Source organism: Salvelinus fontinalis, unplaced genomic scaffold (assembly GCF_029448725.1).
Source record: "Salvelinus fontinalis isolate EN_2023a unplaced genomic scaffold, ASM2944872v1 scaffold_0844, whole genome shotgun sequence".
NCBI lineage: Eukaryota > Metazoa > Chordata > Actinopteri > Salmoniformes > Salmonidae > Salvelinus > Salvelinus fontinalis.
In genome coordinates this window covers 23,334-41,428 of record NW_026601053.1, presented here as the reverse complement: position 1 = coordinate 41,428, position 18,095 = coordinate 23,334, and the positions used below count along the sequence as shown (strand labels likewise).

Sequence of the window (18,095 nt, the reverse complement as noted above, 5' to 3'; positions counted from 1 at the left end):
AGAGTGTGAATGCTAGATAAATAGTAATGGAAATGGTAGATACTACTGTACCCCTGATAATTTGGTCAAATTACCGTGTGTCGAATAAATAATATACTTGGCAAATAAATAAATAAATGTAAAGAAATTATGCAATCAAACTGTTTTTATGTAATCCCAATTTTTTACTGAATGTGTGCAACAACAAAAAAATCTACATTCATATTTTGCTACTTTCTGTCAAGTCCACTCATACAATTTGATGCATACGTTCGATTTATCAAACGTATGCACCACACAGAACGCACTGCAACTGCCTCTGCAACGCAATGCTGCAAGGCAAATGCAGCGTTCCATTGGAAATGAATGTACTTCTGGTGTATCGAAACGCAATGACGCAGTCGGTGTGTTCAAAGCGTAACACTGGGATCTAGTACCTTAGACTGCTGCACCACTCGGGTCTATAGTGACAACTCTAACACTGTGATCTAGTACCTTAGACTGCTGCACCAGGCATAACATTTTTTAACCAATTCTGATGGTTGTTAAAAGTGGAATTTTGACATTATTACCGTTATATCAACACACTTAACACTCCAAACTATAATTCTCTTTGGCACTGTAGACATCTAGTGACCACTTGATTCCATGTGACATTATTACCGTTATATCAACACACTCAACACTCCCAACACTCCCAACTATAATTCTCTTTGGCACCGTAGACATCTAGTGACCACTTGATTCCATGTGACATTATTACCGTTATATCAACACACTCAACACTCCCAACACTCCCAACTATAATTCTCTTTGGCACCGTAGACATCTAGTGACCACTTGATTCCATGTGACATTATTACCGTTATATCAACACACTCAACACTCCCAACACTCCCAACTATAATTCTCTTTGGCACCGTAGACATCTAGTGACCACTTGATTCCATGTGACATTATTACCGTTATATCAACACACTCAACACTCCCAACACTCCCAACTATAATTCTCTTTGGCACTGTAGACATCTAGTGACCACTTGATTCCATGTGACCAAACATTTCTGAGGCTGAGTCTCAAATAGTCGCCTGTTCCTTTTAATAGCCAGGCCGTAGCACACATAGCAAATACATTTTGGGGGTAAATTAAAGGAGCTACAATTATAGTTTAATTACATGTTTTAAATAAAATGTCCATAATATCTGCATTAATACGAACGAGCTACAAAAATCTCTGAAACTGGAAACACTTATCTCCCTCACCAGCTTTAAGCACCAGCTGTCAGAGCAGCTCACAGATTACTGTACCTGTACATAGCCCATCTATAATTTAGCCCAAACAACTACCTCTTCCCCTACTGTATTTATTTATTTATTTAGCTACTTTGCACCCCATTATTTATATCTCTACTTTGCACATTCTTCCACTGCAAATCTACCATTCCAGTGTTTTACTTGCTATATTATATTTACTTCGCCACCATGGCCTTTTTTTGCCTTCACCTCCCTTATCTCACCTCACTTGCTCACATTGTATATAGACTTATTTTTCTACTGTATTATTGACTGAATGTTTGTTTTGCTCCATGTGTAACTCTGTGTTGTTTTTGTCGAACTGCTTTGTTTTATCTTGTCCAGGTTGCAGTTGTAAATGAGAACTTGTTCTCAACTGACCGACCTGGTTAAATGTATTGTTACACCATGTAGGAACAGTATGGACCTACATGGTAGCTTGCTAATTATTTAGATGTAGTATGACTTAATGTAACTGCCTTAAATGTGCTGTAGTAAACATTTTTTATTCGCACTAATCAATCATCACATTCCTGTCTTTGTATGTCTCAATATAATAGTATTATTTAATTAAATCCATCTAAAATAATCTTTGTCTGAAAATAAAACATGATCCTCAACTGCGTTTCCCCTCCAGTCAGCAGACGGCGATGTGCGTCTTTCAGGCGACGCTGCCAGCGTGACGTATAATCTAGTGGACGGTTCTTCATAAACAGCTCGTCAACCACCTCGGTAGCTTGCTAGCCAACATAGCCGAAAGATTCAAGCTATTTATACGCTTTCGGTGTATATTACCGACTGTGTTTTCGACACACTTAGGTCGTATCTACTTGTTAACCTATTTAATTTAATATTACGTTATTTTGTATTAGTCAGCTATAGTAGCTGGTTGGTTAAGTTAGCACTAGCCTAGTCGCTAATGATAGCTAGCTAGCTAACATCCCCGAACATGAGCTCCCTAAACTTCTCCCCTCTTGTTAAAGAAGAGGTCTGCTGGACGGAGAAAGAAGCTCTGGGGCTGAACATTGTCGTGAAAGAGGAGAAGGAAGAAGAGGATGTCACAGTAAAACAAGAAGTAGAAGGTGAGGCTGTTACAGTGAAAGAAGAAGAGAAAGACGTTACAGTGAAAGAAGAGGAAGACGTTACAGTAAAAGAAGAGGACGAGGAAGAGAAAGAGGTGGATGTAGTTTATGGAGTGAAGAAGGAAGGGGAGATTACTGTCACATTGAAAGATGAAGAGGAGATAAGAGATCTGATTAAAACCAGTAAGTACCGCCTTAAAATCGTTTTTTACTTTCGATATTCGGAGTTGGCTCATCAACCTCTTCAACGGAGGGCCCAGGATGATGACTGATATGTCTAGAATCAGACGACGTAGAGAGCAAGCTACCTCTTGTTTTCTCCGTTCCGTTTCCAAAAAGTGACTTAACATATATATTTGAGAAGGTTCTATCTGCTGACCGCAGACTGGGGGGCACGGTATGTAGAGATTTTAATGTAGTGATGTTTTACTACACACCGTGCCCCCCAATAGTGCGATGCGAGAGTTGGGTTGGCTACACCAAAGATTATGGATATACTGACAAGATGTCTCTCCGCCCTAACAAGGGGAGTCGTTGTCCACAAAGCGGCACTGTGGGTTGTCTAGCTCCCGCCTATCCTTTCTTTGAATTGGTGAATACATCTTATTATTGTAATCTATTGTTTATATTCTATGAGGGTTGTTGTCGTCAACTGCCTGTATTCAATGGAGAGAGATGCTAAGCTATTAGCATGAATATGCACCGCCTGTATTCAATGGAGAGAGATGCTAAGCTACTAGGATGAATATGCATAGCGATCTGGAGACAACTCCTATAATGTTTTTATCAAAGTTGTCGGTATGTCACGTGTCCACATAACAACTTAATCATTACGAAACTTCTGTTGGACCAAGTAAACCTCACGTAGCAAATAAGCCATTCATTTTGTTATTGACCAAATTCGACACTTTCCACATTGGGTTGATAATTGTTTCCACTTGGATACAACCTACTGTAACCTACTGGCATGACCTAGAGAGTTACAACCTACTGTAGCCTACTGGCATGACCTAGAGAGATACAACCTACTGTAGCCTACTGGCATGACCTAGAGAGATACAATCTACTGTAGCCTACTGGCATGACCTAGAGTTACAACCTACTGTAACCTACTGGCTTGACCTGGAGAGATACAACCTACTGTAGCTCACGGGCATGACCCAGAGAGTTACAACCTACTGTAACCTACTGGCTTGACCTAGAGAGTTACAACCTACTGTAGCCTACTGGCATGACCTAGAGAGATACAACCTACTGTAACCTACTGGCATGACCTAGAGAGCTAAAGTTGTAAAATTCCTGGGTTTTAAATTAATTTTTTACAGTAATAATGATAATTTGTATCTTCCTATCCACATGTGGAATCCCTCTCCTTTGTCGTCCTCTCTACACCAATAATAGACAACTACTATGAGTCTCCCAATCACGGCCGGATGTGATACAGCCTGGATTGGAACCAGGGACTGTAGTGACGCCTCTTGCACTGAGATGCAGTGGCTTAGACCGCTGCATCCGTGTGTGTGTTAACTATTAGAATGCTGTACTAGAATGCTTAAAAGGCCGCTAAAATTTTAAATATCGGTTATCGGTATCGTTTTTTGGGGCAAGGAAAATATTGGCAAAAAAATGTGATATCGGTGCATCCCATTCTAAAAATGTTTTTTTTTGTTTTTTTACCCTCATCAATCTACACACAATACCCCATAATGCCATCACAATACCCCTTAATGCCAAATCAAAAATAGGTTTAGATTTTTTGCAAATGTATTAAAACGATTCCCCAGGATAACTAGTCTCAGAGTAATGTAAGATGTAAGATCCCAGGATAACTAGTCTCAGAGTAATGTTAGATCCCAGGATAACTAGTCTCAGAGTAATGTTAGATCCCAGGATAACTAGTCTCAGAGTAATGTAAGTCTCAGATAGTTTTAACCCATTACAGTCTAAGCCCTGTCTGAGGGGGAGGTTCTTCTAAGCTATATGGAAGTGTTTTAAGGTTTAAACAACATGAAGGGCTTCCCCTGTATTGTACTGTTTTATAAGGTTATACCAAGGATAATTTTGCTATTTGATTTTGAACTGTAAGACCCATGGAAGTATCAACAAAAAATATTTGTCCATACTGCTATAACCCATAGTAACACATTGGATAACATTCACAACATGGAACAACAGTAACCATAGTAACACATTGGATAACATTCACAACATGGAACAACAGTAACCATAGTAACACATTGGATAACATTCACAACATGGAACAACAGTAACCATAGTAACACATCGGATAACATTCACAACATGGAACAACAGTAACCATAGTAACACATTGGATAACATTCACAACATGGAACAACAGTAACCATAGTAGTATTGTTTCTCCCAGAACATCTAAAGGAAGTTTGTTCTGAAGTGTCTGTCTTATATCTAAGAGATGTAAAAAATTATATCTATATTTTTTACATGTCTTTAAGTCTTTAACCCCCTTTTTGTCACTTGTCTTTCCACATTTTGTTACATTACAGCCTTATTCTACAATGGATTAAATAAATAAAAATCCTCATCAGTCTACACACAATACCCCGTAATGACAAAGAGAAAATAGGTTTGGAGAAAAAATGTCACATTTATTAAAAATAAAAAACAGAAATACCTTATTTACATAAGTATTCAGACCCTTTGCTATGAGACTTGAAATTGACCTCAGGTGCATCCTGTTTCGATTGATCATTGTTGAGATGTTTCTACAACTTGATTGGAGTCCACCTGTGGTAAATTCAATTGATTGACATGATTTGGAAAGGCACGCACCTGTCTGGCTACCACAGCGTTCTGAAGCGATACGCCATCCCATCTGGTTTGGCTTAGTGGGACTATCATTTGTTTTTCAACAGGACAATGACCCAACACACCTCCAGGCTGTGTAAGGGCTATTTGACCAAAAAGGAGAGTGATGGAGTGCTGCACCAGATTACCTGGCCTTCACAATCACCTGACCTCAACCCAATTGAGATGGTTTGGGATGAGTTGGACCACAGAGTGAAGGAAAGCAGCCAAAAAGTGCTCAGCATATGTGGGAACTCCTTCAAGACTGTTGGAAAAGCATTCCAGGTGAAGCTGGTTGAGAGAATGCCAAGAGTGTGCAAAGCTGTCATCAAGGTGGCTATATTTTGAATTGTTCACAACTTTTTGTTGGTTACTACATGATTCCGTATGTGTTATTTCATAGTTTTGATTTCGTCACTATTATTCTACAATGTAGATCAAATGGTAAAACAAATCATTATAACCCTTGAATGAGTAGGTGTGTCCAAACTTTTGACTGGTACTGTAAATCTCATGAATGTTTTTACATTCAGTTACATGAAGTCACTTTCTTACCACTTCTTCCATAGTCAAACATGTAAGGAAAGATTTTTTTAAATCAAAAGGGATGCTGTCAAAAATGTATTGAATTCAAATGGATTTACCCAGCCTACAAAGCACTACAGCCACTCTGTGATGACCAGTTCTGATCTTTTATTGAGGGATCTAGTCTAGATTAAACCTCATAGGAAGACAGTTTTATCATGTGGAGGTTTCATTTAGGTCTCTGTTTAACGACATACTCTGTGTGTCTTTGCAAGGAGAGGAACCAGACTCTCACTCTGACAGCGGGAAGAATCCTTCAGGGGAACCAGACCCAGAGACGCCCAAACCAGCAAGACAACACCACTGCTCCCACTGTGAAAATAGTTTTTGCTGGTTAGGGAACCTAAAACTGCATGAGAGGACACACGCCGGAGAAAAGCCTTTCCAATGTTCCCAGTGTGGAAAGAGTTTTACTAAGATAGGGCACTTGAAAGCTCATGAGAGGATACACACAGGAGAAAAGCCTTTCCAATGCTCCCAGTGTAGAAAGAGTTTTACCATGTTAACTAACCTGAAAAGGCATGAGAGAATACACACAGGAGAAAAGCATTTTCTGCTCCCAAAAATAGATTTTCACGAATAGCTCATGAGAGGATACAGAGGAGAAAAGCCTTTCCAATGCTTCACAGATGAAAGCAGGTTCACACTGAGCATGTGACAGACGTGACAAGAGTCTGGAGACGCCGTGGAGAATGTTCTGCTGCCTGCAACATCCTCTAGCATGACCGGTTTGGTGGTGGGTCAGTCATGGTGTGGGGTGGCATTTCTTTGGGGGGGCCGCACAGCCCTCCATGTGCTCGCCAGAGGTAGCGAGATGAGATCCTCAGACCCCTTGTGAGACCATATGCTGGTGCGGTTGGCCCTGGGTTCCTCCTAATACAAGACAATGCTAGACCTCATGTGGTTGGAGTGTGTCAGCAGTTCCTGCAAGAGGAAGGCATTGATGCTATGGACTGGCCCGCCCGTTCCCCAGACCTGAATCCAATTGAGCACATCTGGGACATCATGTCTCGCTCCATCCACCAACGCCACGTTGCACCACAGACTGTCCAGGAGTTGGCGGATGCTTTAGTCAGGTCTGGGAGGAGATGCCTCAGGAGACCATCCTCCACCTCATCAGGAGCATGCCCAGGCGTTGTAGGGAGGTCATACAGGCCACACACACTACTGAGCCTCATCTTGACTTGTTTACAATTGGCTCATTCATCCCCCTCCTCTCCCCTGTAACTATTCCCCAGGTCGTTGCTGCAAATGAGAACGTGTTCTCAGTCAACTTACCTGGTAAAATAACGGTAAATTAAATTAAGGACATTACATCAAAGTTGGATCAGCCTGTAGTGTGGTTTTCCACTTTAATTTTGAGTGTGACTCCAAATCCAGACCTCCATGGATTGCTAAATTTGATTTCCATTGATTATTTTTGTGTGATTTTGTTGTCAGCACATTCAACTATGTAAAGAAAAAAGTATTTAATAAGAATATTTCATTCAGATCTAGGATTTGTTATTTTAGTGTTCCCTTTATTTTTTTGAGCAGTGTATATACATATATATAGTCTTTTCAACCTCTCTTTCGTGTCGTCCGAGATTCCTAAAGATTGTAAAGCTGTCGTGGTCATCCCCGTCTCCAAAGGGTGTGACACTCTAGACCCAAACTGTTACAGACCTATATCCATCCTGCCCTGCCCTTCTAAGGTCTTCGAAAGCCAAGTTAACAAACAGATTACCGACCATTTCGAATCCCACCGTACCTTCTCCGCTATGCAATCTGGTTTCAGAGCTGGTCATGGGTGCACGTCAGCCACGCTCAAGGTACTAAACGATATCAGAACCGCCATCGATAAAAGACAGTACTGTGCAGCCGTCTTCATCGACCTGGCCAAGGCTTTTGACTCTGTCAATCACCATATTCTTATCAGCAGACTCAACAGCCGATAAGAACAACCTATCAATCAACAACCGATCGCTGCCCACACCCTCCCGACTAGCATCACTACTCTGCACGGTTCTTTCTTAGAATATGTGGACAACTATAAATATCTAGGTGTCTGGCTAGAATGTAAACTCTCCTTCCAGACTAATAATAAGCATTTCCAATCCAAAATTAAATCTAGAATTGGCTTCCTATTTCGCAACGAAACCTCCTTCACTCACACTGCCAAACATACCCTCGTAAAACTGACTATCCTACCGATCCTTGACTTCGCCGATTTCATTTTCAAAATAGCCTCCAACACTATACATAGCAAACTGGATACAGTCTATCACAGTGCCTCCCGTTTTGTCACCAAAGCCCCATATACCACTGCTCTCGTCGGCTGGCCCTTGCTACATATTCGTCGCCAAACCCACTGTCTCCAGGTCATCCATAAGTCTTTGCTAGGCCGCCTTAACTCAGAATACTGGTCACCATAGCAACACCCACCCATAGCACGCGCTCCAGGAAGTATATCTCACTGGTCATCCACAAAACCAACACCTACTTTGGCCACCTTTCCTTCCAGTTCTCTGCTGCCAATGACTGGAACGAAGTGCAAAAATTGCTGAAGCTGGAGACTCTCCCTCACTAACTTTAAGCATCAGCTATCTGAGCAGCTTACCGATCGCTGCAGCTGTACACAGCCCATCTGTAAATAGCCCATCCAATTGCCTACCTCATCCCCATGTTTTATTAACTTTTTTTGCTCTTTTGCACACCAGTATTTCTACTTGCACATCATCATCTGCACATCTATCACTCCAGTGTTAATTTGTAATTACTTCACTACAATGACCTATTTATTGCCTTACCTCCTTACTCCATTTGCACACACTGTATATAGATGTTTCTATTGTGTTATTGACTGTACGTTTGTTTATCCCAAGTGTATGTAACTCTGTGTTGTTTTTGTCGCACTGCTTTGCTTTATCTTGGCAGGTCACAGTTGTAAATGAGAACTTGTTCTCAACTGGCCACCTGGTTAAATAAAGGTGAAATACAAAGAACTTAACTTTACCCAAATGTATACTGTCATTAACGCGGTTCTTCAATAATTACACATAATTCTTAATACTGTAGCAAACATTTTTATTAAGCAGGACATTCAAACGAGCCTTACAATTATAATCCAAAGTAGTGTGAAATGTACTCATAATCAACCTGGAAATAGAGGTTACTCCCCGGAGTTTTCCCCCATTCACATTCAGAATACATTGTGAAAAACTAAAAGCTTTGCTCACCATTTTTGCTCCAGGCAGATATACTACATCCATAACTTGTGGTTTCCTCATTAGCAGATATACTACATCCATTGCTATCGGTTTCCTCATTAGCAGGGAGGTGTTTCTGCAATCAAATTGTGTGCGCATCGCCCTTGTGCCGCAATTTTATTAAACACAGAAAAGGGCCTATATTGGAGACCAAAAGTCGTCTGGCACACTGCTTAGTTTCAACAACATGAATAACTTATTTCTAGTCTACAATCATCGATGTTACTACTAAAATATGACTATTCTTGCTAATTTTAAGACAATTGTCAAATAATTTTAACATTCATTACAGAAATCAATTGTTGTACAACATCATGGCTACGCTGTTGGCATCACCTTTTACAGTGGATTTCCACTGTTGTGGACCTTTAATCATCTGACTTTGTTGTTCACACAGGAGAGATACGGGACTATCGTGGATCCTCTGGGGAGCCTCAACAACCTCATGATGCTGACGAGGCAGAGAAGAGTCTCTCCCGATCAGAACGCCTCAATAAACACCAGCAGAGATCCACAGGGAAGAGAACTCACTGCTGCTCTGACTGTGGGAAGAGATTCACCTCATCAGGCATTAAAATTCATCAAAGGATCCACACAGGAGAGAAATCTAATAGCTGTGATCAATGTGGGAAGAGTTTTACTACATCTGGCTCTCTGACAGTACACCAGAGAAATACACACAGGAGAGAAACCTTATAGTTGTGATCAATGTGGGAAGAGTTTTGTTACATCTAGCAATCTGACTATACACCAGAGAACACACACAGGAGAGAAACCTTATAGCTGTGATCAATGTGGGAAGAGTTTCACTACTTCTGGCTATCTGACAGTGCACCAGAGAACACACACAGGAGAGAAACCGTATAGCTGTGATCAATGTGGGAAGAGTTTTTGTCAATCTAGTGATCTGACAGTGCACCAGAGAACACACACAGGAGAGAAACCTTATAGCTGTGATCAATGTGGGAGGAGTTTTACTACATCTGGCTCTCTGACTTTACACCAGAGAACACACACAGGAGAGAAATCTTATAGCTGTGGTCAATGTGGGAAGAGTTTTACTACTTCTGGCTATCTGACTTTACACCAGAGAACACACACAGGAGATGAACTTTATAGCTGTGATCAATGTGGGAAGAGTTTTGTTAAATCTGACCAGCTCACAGTACACCAGAGAATACACACAGGCGAGAAACCCTATAGCTGTGATCAATGTGGGAAGAGTTTTACTACATCTGGCTCTCTGACTGTACACCAGAGAACACACACAGGAGAGAAACCTTATAGCTGTGATCAATGTGGGAAGAGTTTTGGTCAATCTAGCCAGCTGACTGCACACCAGAGAACACACACAGGAGAGAAACCTTATAGCTGTGGTCAATGTGGGAAGAGTTTTGGTCAATCTAGCCAGCTGACAATACACCAGAGAACACACACAGGAGATAAATCTTATAGCTGTGATCAATGTGGGAAGAGATACTCTGGTAAAAGATCTCTGATCAAACATCAGAAAATACATGAAGGAGTTTTTTCATGATATCAATTAAATAATTAAATGATGTCACAATGTAGATTACTGGAATCACAATGCAACACTTCAAACTGTTTCTGCATATTGGTTATTGATTTGGACACGTTAAAACTGTGTTTTGACATTGCACTATTCCCATTTAGCCAAATGTCATTCAAAAGACGTTGAAAATAAGACTATGCCCGACGTCCAATATATTTTCGGTTGTAGTTGAAAGTGAAAGTTGAAAAGATGTCTTTTCGGGTCGTTTTTTCAATGACTTGAAAACAGCTTAATTTCAACATACTTATACACCTATAATCAATTTTTATTAACAATCCTACATCACTCCAGTATTTCTTTACAACATTCAAATGCTAATTGTCTTTATTCCACTACTGAAGAAGCATGACTCAAATCACCTCATATATTCAAACATTCAGCCTGACAAAAGATACATGTTTTATTATTCCATGCCTCACCATTAAGTTAATTATTGCCAATACTAATAACAAAGGAGTGTACATTTGGTTTTGATAATTCATATTTACAATTATGTAACATTTAGTAATCATAGTTATTCATGCAACCAACTTGACATTTTTGGGTACATTTATATTGACATTGTTACCCTGCTTTTATATCCAACAACATGCCTATCTAGTGAACCCTGAAAGGAGAGAGAAGCTCTGCAGTGAGGTGGAAAGTTACTACGGATATCGCAGGAGTTTCCTCTTGAAATCAGACATGTCTGCGGTAAGGACAACTTGGTTGCTGATTATCTCAAGGGTGGGCAGTCAAATAGATTTGTGTTTTGCATTTAGCCAGTGAGTTACCATGATCACAATTTATTTTGACATGTTTTTCCCGTGTTGGAGATTAGTTTTATCTCTTATTCTTTTCTGTATTTAAAAAAAAAACTGCACTGTTAGGGGCTCGTAAGTAAGAGTTCCAGTGTTGTATCCGGCGCATGTGACTAATACTATTTGATTTGAGTTTTGTTTGGGCTCGTTCCAAGGGGACGAGAGTTCTAGAAGCTAGTGAGTTTTATGAAGACGAGAGTTCTAGAAGGGAAAAAATAATAGTTTAGGAATCTATAGAAAGAAAAAGAGAAAAGATCTGATATTATTATACATTCTATATTATTATTTAGAAATACGTGTTTTTAATTGTTGACAGCCAGTAGACACCATGTTTATATTGTAAAAGGTGAAGCATTGTAGATGATTATGTGAAATGGAAGTTGTGGAGATACTCTGAATGATTGGCTATGAAAAGCCAACTGACATTTACTCCTGAGGTGCAGATCTGTTGCACCTTCGACAACCACTGTGATTATTATTAATTGAATGCATTCAACTGAAATGTGTCTTGGGAGCACTGATTGGTGTCACCTCGTTAGTCAGTATGTGTTACACCTGTGCTGGCTTGTCCATCTCGTTAGTGGGAAGGTGTTTCACCTGAGCTGGTCCAGGTTCTATTTAAGAGTGTCTGGCCCAGTGCTCCAGTTGTCTTGACAGATGTGGAGAGTCAACACCTTTAGTTGCTCCACCTTTTTGGTTTGCTTCCTGTCTAAGTTTATTGTGGGTTTTTCTTTTGTTTTCCTCTTCTTGGTCAGATTTAGTGGGTCTCATGGTGGGTGTCTTTTATGTCCAAGTTGTTGTTACTAGTCAACTTTCAGTGGACACAGAGCAAAACTGCAACATTATGTTATAATACTTTTATTGCATCAAATGGTTGTTTTATGCAACAGAATAGAGGGTTCTTAGAACTATTGTGTCTGTGTTCTACTGAGGATGGGCCTCTGGGAGAACACACTGACAGGACATTTACAATGTCTTTTGGGTGATAAAACCAAAAGAGACCGCATTCCAGAGCATGAGTTAATGTTTCTGTTCTATATGGTACCAGGGAGAGATGACCCCAGGGCCAGACCCTGGTCTCTACACAAAGAGTACTGTTTTTACAGCAGATACTGTTTGCTGAGTATTATAAGTATATTTCATACAAATCTTAACCTTGTGACCCGTTCTATACATCTGTTGTTGGTCATGTAGGTTGAAAGGGGTGTATCTTGGCTATAAAAGACCTTTGTACTTTTGTCTCGTGGCTCTCAAAAAATAATCTGGGGGTGATTTGTCGACCAGCCATCCTTATCGTAGAGCACTCAATTGATTCACTTTATATGTGTGCGTTGTATTGACCTGCTCCCTTATTAATAAGTGAATAAAGATTTAGTTTAAGAATAACTCTGACTTGTGTGATAAGTTTGTCTCCTCATTTGATATGGAAGAAAATAACCACATTTGGCGATGAGGATGTGAATCTTCACTTGGTGACGCTCCTGACGGACCTGGGTAAATGGTACACGAGGGATCCCTCAAACTTGGGATCACAGGAGACCACACTTTGGGAACGGAGCAGATGGACCCACCTTTGATCTGAGAGGCAGCGAGCCGAGTGGATACCACATCTCAAACGTAGTTTAAAAAAAAAGAAAAAGGTGAGTGAAACAAGCAGAGTTTTTATAAAAGCCTCATAGGCTTTGAGTGTGTATTCCTGTGTGAGGGGGACACCTTGGAGGCGTAAACAGGGCCGAGGCAATAGGCTCTGAGAGTGTATTCCTGAGTGAGGGGTGAGGGGACACCTTGGAGGTGTGAAGAGGGCCGAGCCAGCTATCTATGTGAACTGGAGGAAAACTATAATCTGTGTTTACTAGTTAAGACCATGTATGCTATAGTATAAGCTAGTAAGGTGCACCTGTAATTATTCCCAGTATGAGAGGAGTTGCTAGATTTATTAATTAAACATTTTTCCATAAAGTTAGAGTGAAACAAGGTGACTGACTAACTGTTGATGTTGAAGCGTCCCGTCCACTAGATTATACGTCACAGTGGCAGAATCACCTGAAAGACGCACATCGCCATCTGCTGACTGGAGTTGGTATCGTAGTTGAGAAAATACTTTCAGACAAAAAGCTAAAAAGCGACTGCATCTAAAAACCAACGACTCCCTTTGAAAAAGGGCTATGTGGCATCAGAAACATTTATTATAGTGTAAAAATGTACTACAAAGTGTAGCTAAATAGAATAACTTTGGTCATACCCAGTCAGCACGTGACGTCCAAGGACGTTGAATTATGGGCCATATCAGGTCTGTCTGTTGTGGCCGCTATTTCGCCCCAAAATACTAATCCCAAATTTGGCTGTGTATAACTATGTAAATGTCTCTCAGACAAGGTGAGTTTTATCAATATACACTCTAAAAAGTAAAGGTTCCTCGAGTATCCTTTAGGGGTTCTTCAAATGGAAACTGTGAGGGAACCCCTAAATGTTACTTGAAGAACCTTTTGTGGGAACGCCCGTAAGTTATTTGAAGAACCCCTTATCATGGTTCCTCGAAGAACCTTTTGGGGTAAATTTTTTAAACTCCCTGTCCACCCTCCCTCCATTATAAAAACATATTTTAATAATAACAATATTGATTTAAATAATTAATTAATTGTATATTAAATTTACCAAACAATTTACAAAAAAAAAACACATTACAAAATTGCAACATTTCTGCAGACATGTCAGACCATAATAAATAATACATTTACTTTGTATAGTGCTTTTAATGACATTTAAAAAATAAATAAATAATGATGTACAATAAAAACAACATACATTAAAAATGAATCATAGGTAAACTAACAATATTGTAGACTTGATGCTAAATACAGATTTTTCAGCTTTAGTGTGTATATCATATCCACTTTGTTATGTTAGGAAGTTTGCCATCTTTATGACCGGCCCTGGTAACTTCACCCCAGGTTTGCTGTGTCTGTCAGCGTAGTGTCCAGAGCATGGAGGCGCTACCAGGAGACAGGCCAGTACATCAGGAGACGTGGAGGAGGTGCTCATGTGTTCAGTGTGAACCTGCTTTCATCTGTGAAGAGCACAGGGCACCAGTGGCGAATTTGCCAATATTGGTGTTCTCTGGCAAATGCCAAACGTCCTGCACGGTGTTGGGCTGTAAGCACAACCCCCACCTGTGGACGTCGGGCCCTCATACCACCCTCATGGAGTCTGTTTCTGACCGTTTGAGCAGACACATGCACATTTGTGGCCTGCTGGAGGTCATTTTGCAGGGCTCTGGCAGTGCTCCTCCTGCTCAAAGGCGGAGATAGCGGTCCTGCTGCTGGGTTGTTGCCCGCCTACGGCCTCCTCCACGTCTTGCCACAGCTCGCTAAGTGGACAGTTTGATTTCACAGAAGTGTGATTGACTTGGAGTTACATTGTGTTGTTTAAGTGTTCCCATTATTTTTTTGAGCAGTGTATATATATATATATATATAAAATAAATATTGAAAGATAAATGGCATCGACATACAATGTAATGTAAAATAGAAGATCATATTGGAGAAAGCACTAGCCAATACAGTACTGCCATACAGTAACAGTACTGCCATACAGGCCTAATATCACATTTCAAGATATCTTTGTTCACAAATTGTTCAATATTTTATCAGGCTGACTTGAAAGATTATACGCAACATTTTGCTGCGTGGCAATACTGTGTTTGGAGTCTGAAGGGCATTTATACAAAAGAGGTAGTCTAGACACTGTATTAATACCATTATGCATTTGAATCCCATCTACAGCTACCATCTAAGATATTAATTTCCCTCCACAAGGGGGCGGACATGTAACGTTTCCAAAATGGGATAGTATTGTCCATGTAACGTTTCCAAAATGGGATAGTATTGTACATGTAACGTTTCCAAAATGGGATAGTATTGTACAGGTAACGTTTCCAAAACGGGATAGTATTGTCCATGTAACGTTTCCAAAATGGGATAGTATTGTACAGGTAACGTCTCCAAAATGGGATAGTATTGTCCATGTAACGTTTCCAAAATGGGATAGTATTGTCCATGTAACGTTTCCAAAATGGGATAGTATTGTCCATGTAACGTTATGACCCCTTGTGAGTTAATAGTATTGCATGCTGTAGCGGGCTATATAAAGAGGAAGACCTCCATTGACGATTCAGTTCGTTGTAACATCTCGTCTGGACAGGTCACCGTCCTTAGTTAGTTAGTTAGTTAACGTTAGCTAGTTCATTCTCACAAAAGTGAGAACTGCTCTAGATTGGAAACTTACGTTAATGAGTGTAAAGCCATGTTGCCTTTATGGAAACGATATACAATATATGGGAAAGAATATAGTTCAGGGAAATAATCCAAACCTAGTTGTGCCTAGTTAGGACATAACGTTAGCTAGCTAGATAACGGTACTGTACTGTAGCTCATACAACGCCGACGGTCAAACCCGGCTTTCTAATATTTACGGTAATTAACTATAGTAACGTTATGGAAGATGTTCACAGAAAACCATCATTGTCTTCGTTATTCATTATTAGTATGTGATATTTTTATATATAAATTATTTCGAGACATATTCAGAGCCAAACATCAACCCAACTTAACCTTTTTAACTGTTGTCGCATCCAAACTTGTCACCATCGTTTTCAGTTGTAATTGCGAAGTTCCCGGAAGAAGTCCAGCAACAACGGAGGTTCCTCGATGAACCCACCTTCTAACAAGTTCTTTGAAGAACCTTTTGGGGCTGTTTTTCATTGACCAAGAACCCTACGGTTCTTAGGGGATCTGAGGACAACTTCAGTTGAACCCTTCATTTTTAGAGTTGTAGTCGGATCTATTTACTCTCAGATTCAAAACATGATGATTAGCATCAACGATCAAGTCAGCTGCTGCTGCTCCAATACAGTATGAGGTGAGACGGTGAACTGATGTTGAACCGGGCAGTCAGTCATTCATTCTGTACTCAGTCTGATCTATCATTGTTGGTATTGAAAAAGCCTGCTGCACATTGTTAGTTAACTAAGCTAACGTTGTTACTGAACATTGTGGTAGAAATTCTAACCAACCAGGAGAGACTTTGCCATTTCTTCAAACAATCAACCTTTATTTGATAAGAATTGCAATAATGTAGCTGGTCAGCCCTACACTCTGAGGTGTAAGGCCGAGAGCTCGATGACACAAGGAGTTCAGAAGCCTTATATAGTCAAACTATCTTGTGTATATAGAAAACACGTGATCTTGGTGTGTGTCCGTGTGTGGAGAACGAGACACAGACTAACTGTGAATTGGTCGTCTCGTTCTGTAGCAACAGATAGTTATTCTAGTTTTCCAGTGAAGTGTCAAAACAACAGGAAGTTACTCTAGACACAGTTCCTCTGAAGTAGATCAATGGTTCCCCGAATTGATGCAAGCAAGCGCCTTTGGCCTGTCTGCCCAGAGGGTGTGTTTGGAACTAGTCTAGAGATAAATCAGACAAATCAGATCCAGCCTGAACTGTGTGATGTAGTAGGGAGTTGTAGTTTCTCTAGAGATAAATCAGATCCAGCCTGAACTGTGTGATGTAGTAGGGAGTTGGAGTTTCCAACAGGCCAATATTCTACATAGTTTAGCTCATAAAACGTAATTAACTACAATGACCATAATCCATTGCGTGCCTACTTGCTTTGTCTAGCATTTCACTACAATAACATCTGCCTGTGACCTATAACATTTGATTTATGAAGGTAATGTGTGTAAAATGTACTTTTCCCCACATCTCTTTATATTGCTTATACATATTCGGTGGCCTGACTGCGTCAAAGGCCCATCCTGGTAGATCTGAACCGAATGCAGCTTGGAGTGATCAGATGACAGAAGTTACATTTAGGTGCCAGGTGGAACTGAGGCCATAGATGCATCATATCCATTACTTTGAGTGTTTTATATAATATGACTAAATGTGTTTCCTTCTGTGTTGCAGGGGCAGTCATGAAATGGAACGGCAAGGAAACAGAACATTACATAAGCAGAGCTGTGGGAGACCACCTCAAGCCCCTGGTAGAGCCGGGGGTGGTGTTTACCACTCCACCAGCAGAGCTGTGGGAGACCACCTCAAGCCCCTGGTAGAGCCGGGGGTGGTGTTTCCCACTCCACCACACCTTCAGCAGGCTGGAAAAGTGATACTGTTTTTCATACTAAGATGGACCAAGAGTCTGTTGATTGGTCAGTCATTGGATTCATTTGTTAAAATCAAATCAAGCTTTATTTATACAGCACATTTCAGACATGCAACACAATGGCTTCACAGGAGAAAACAATGAAAATAAACAGGAATATTTAGTACACAAACATAAGAGGCTAAAAAACAATAATACCAACTTAAAGACTAATGAGCATCCTAAGGAAATGCCATTGATTAAAATATCCAATCCAAAATTATAAGCTTGTTTTTTAGGATGGGCTCTGAAAGTCACTATGGGGTGTCCACTGAAAGTTGACTAGTAACAACAACTGGGACCTCAAAGACACCCACCATGAGACCCACTAAATATGCCCAAGAAAAGGCAAACAAAAGAAAAACTCACACCAAACTTAAAGACAGGAAACAAACCAAAAAGGTGGAGCAACTAAAGGTGTTGACTCTCCACATCTATCAAGACAACTGGAGCACTGGGCCAGACACTCTTAAATAGAACCTGGACCAGCTCAGGTGAAACACCTTCCCA

General features: G+C 40.4%; 1 pseudogene; it reads left to right on the top strand.

The window, feature by feature from the left end:
• Window positions 1–1,962: 1,962 nt before the first annotated feature.
• On the top strand, window positions 1,963–11,560 carry LOC129847438 (zinc finger protein 664-like; annotated as a pseudogene).
• Window positions 11,561–18,095: the final 6,535 nt, after the last annotated feature.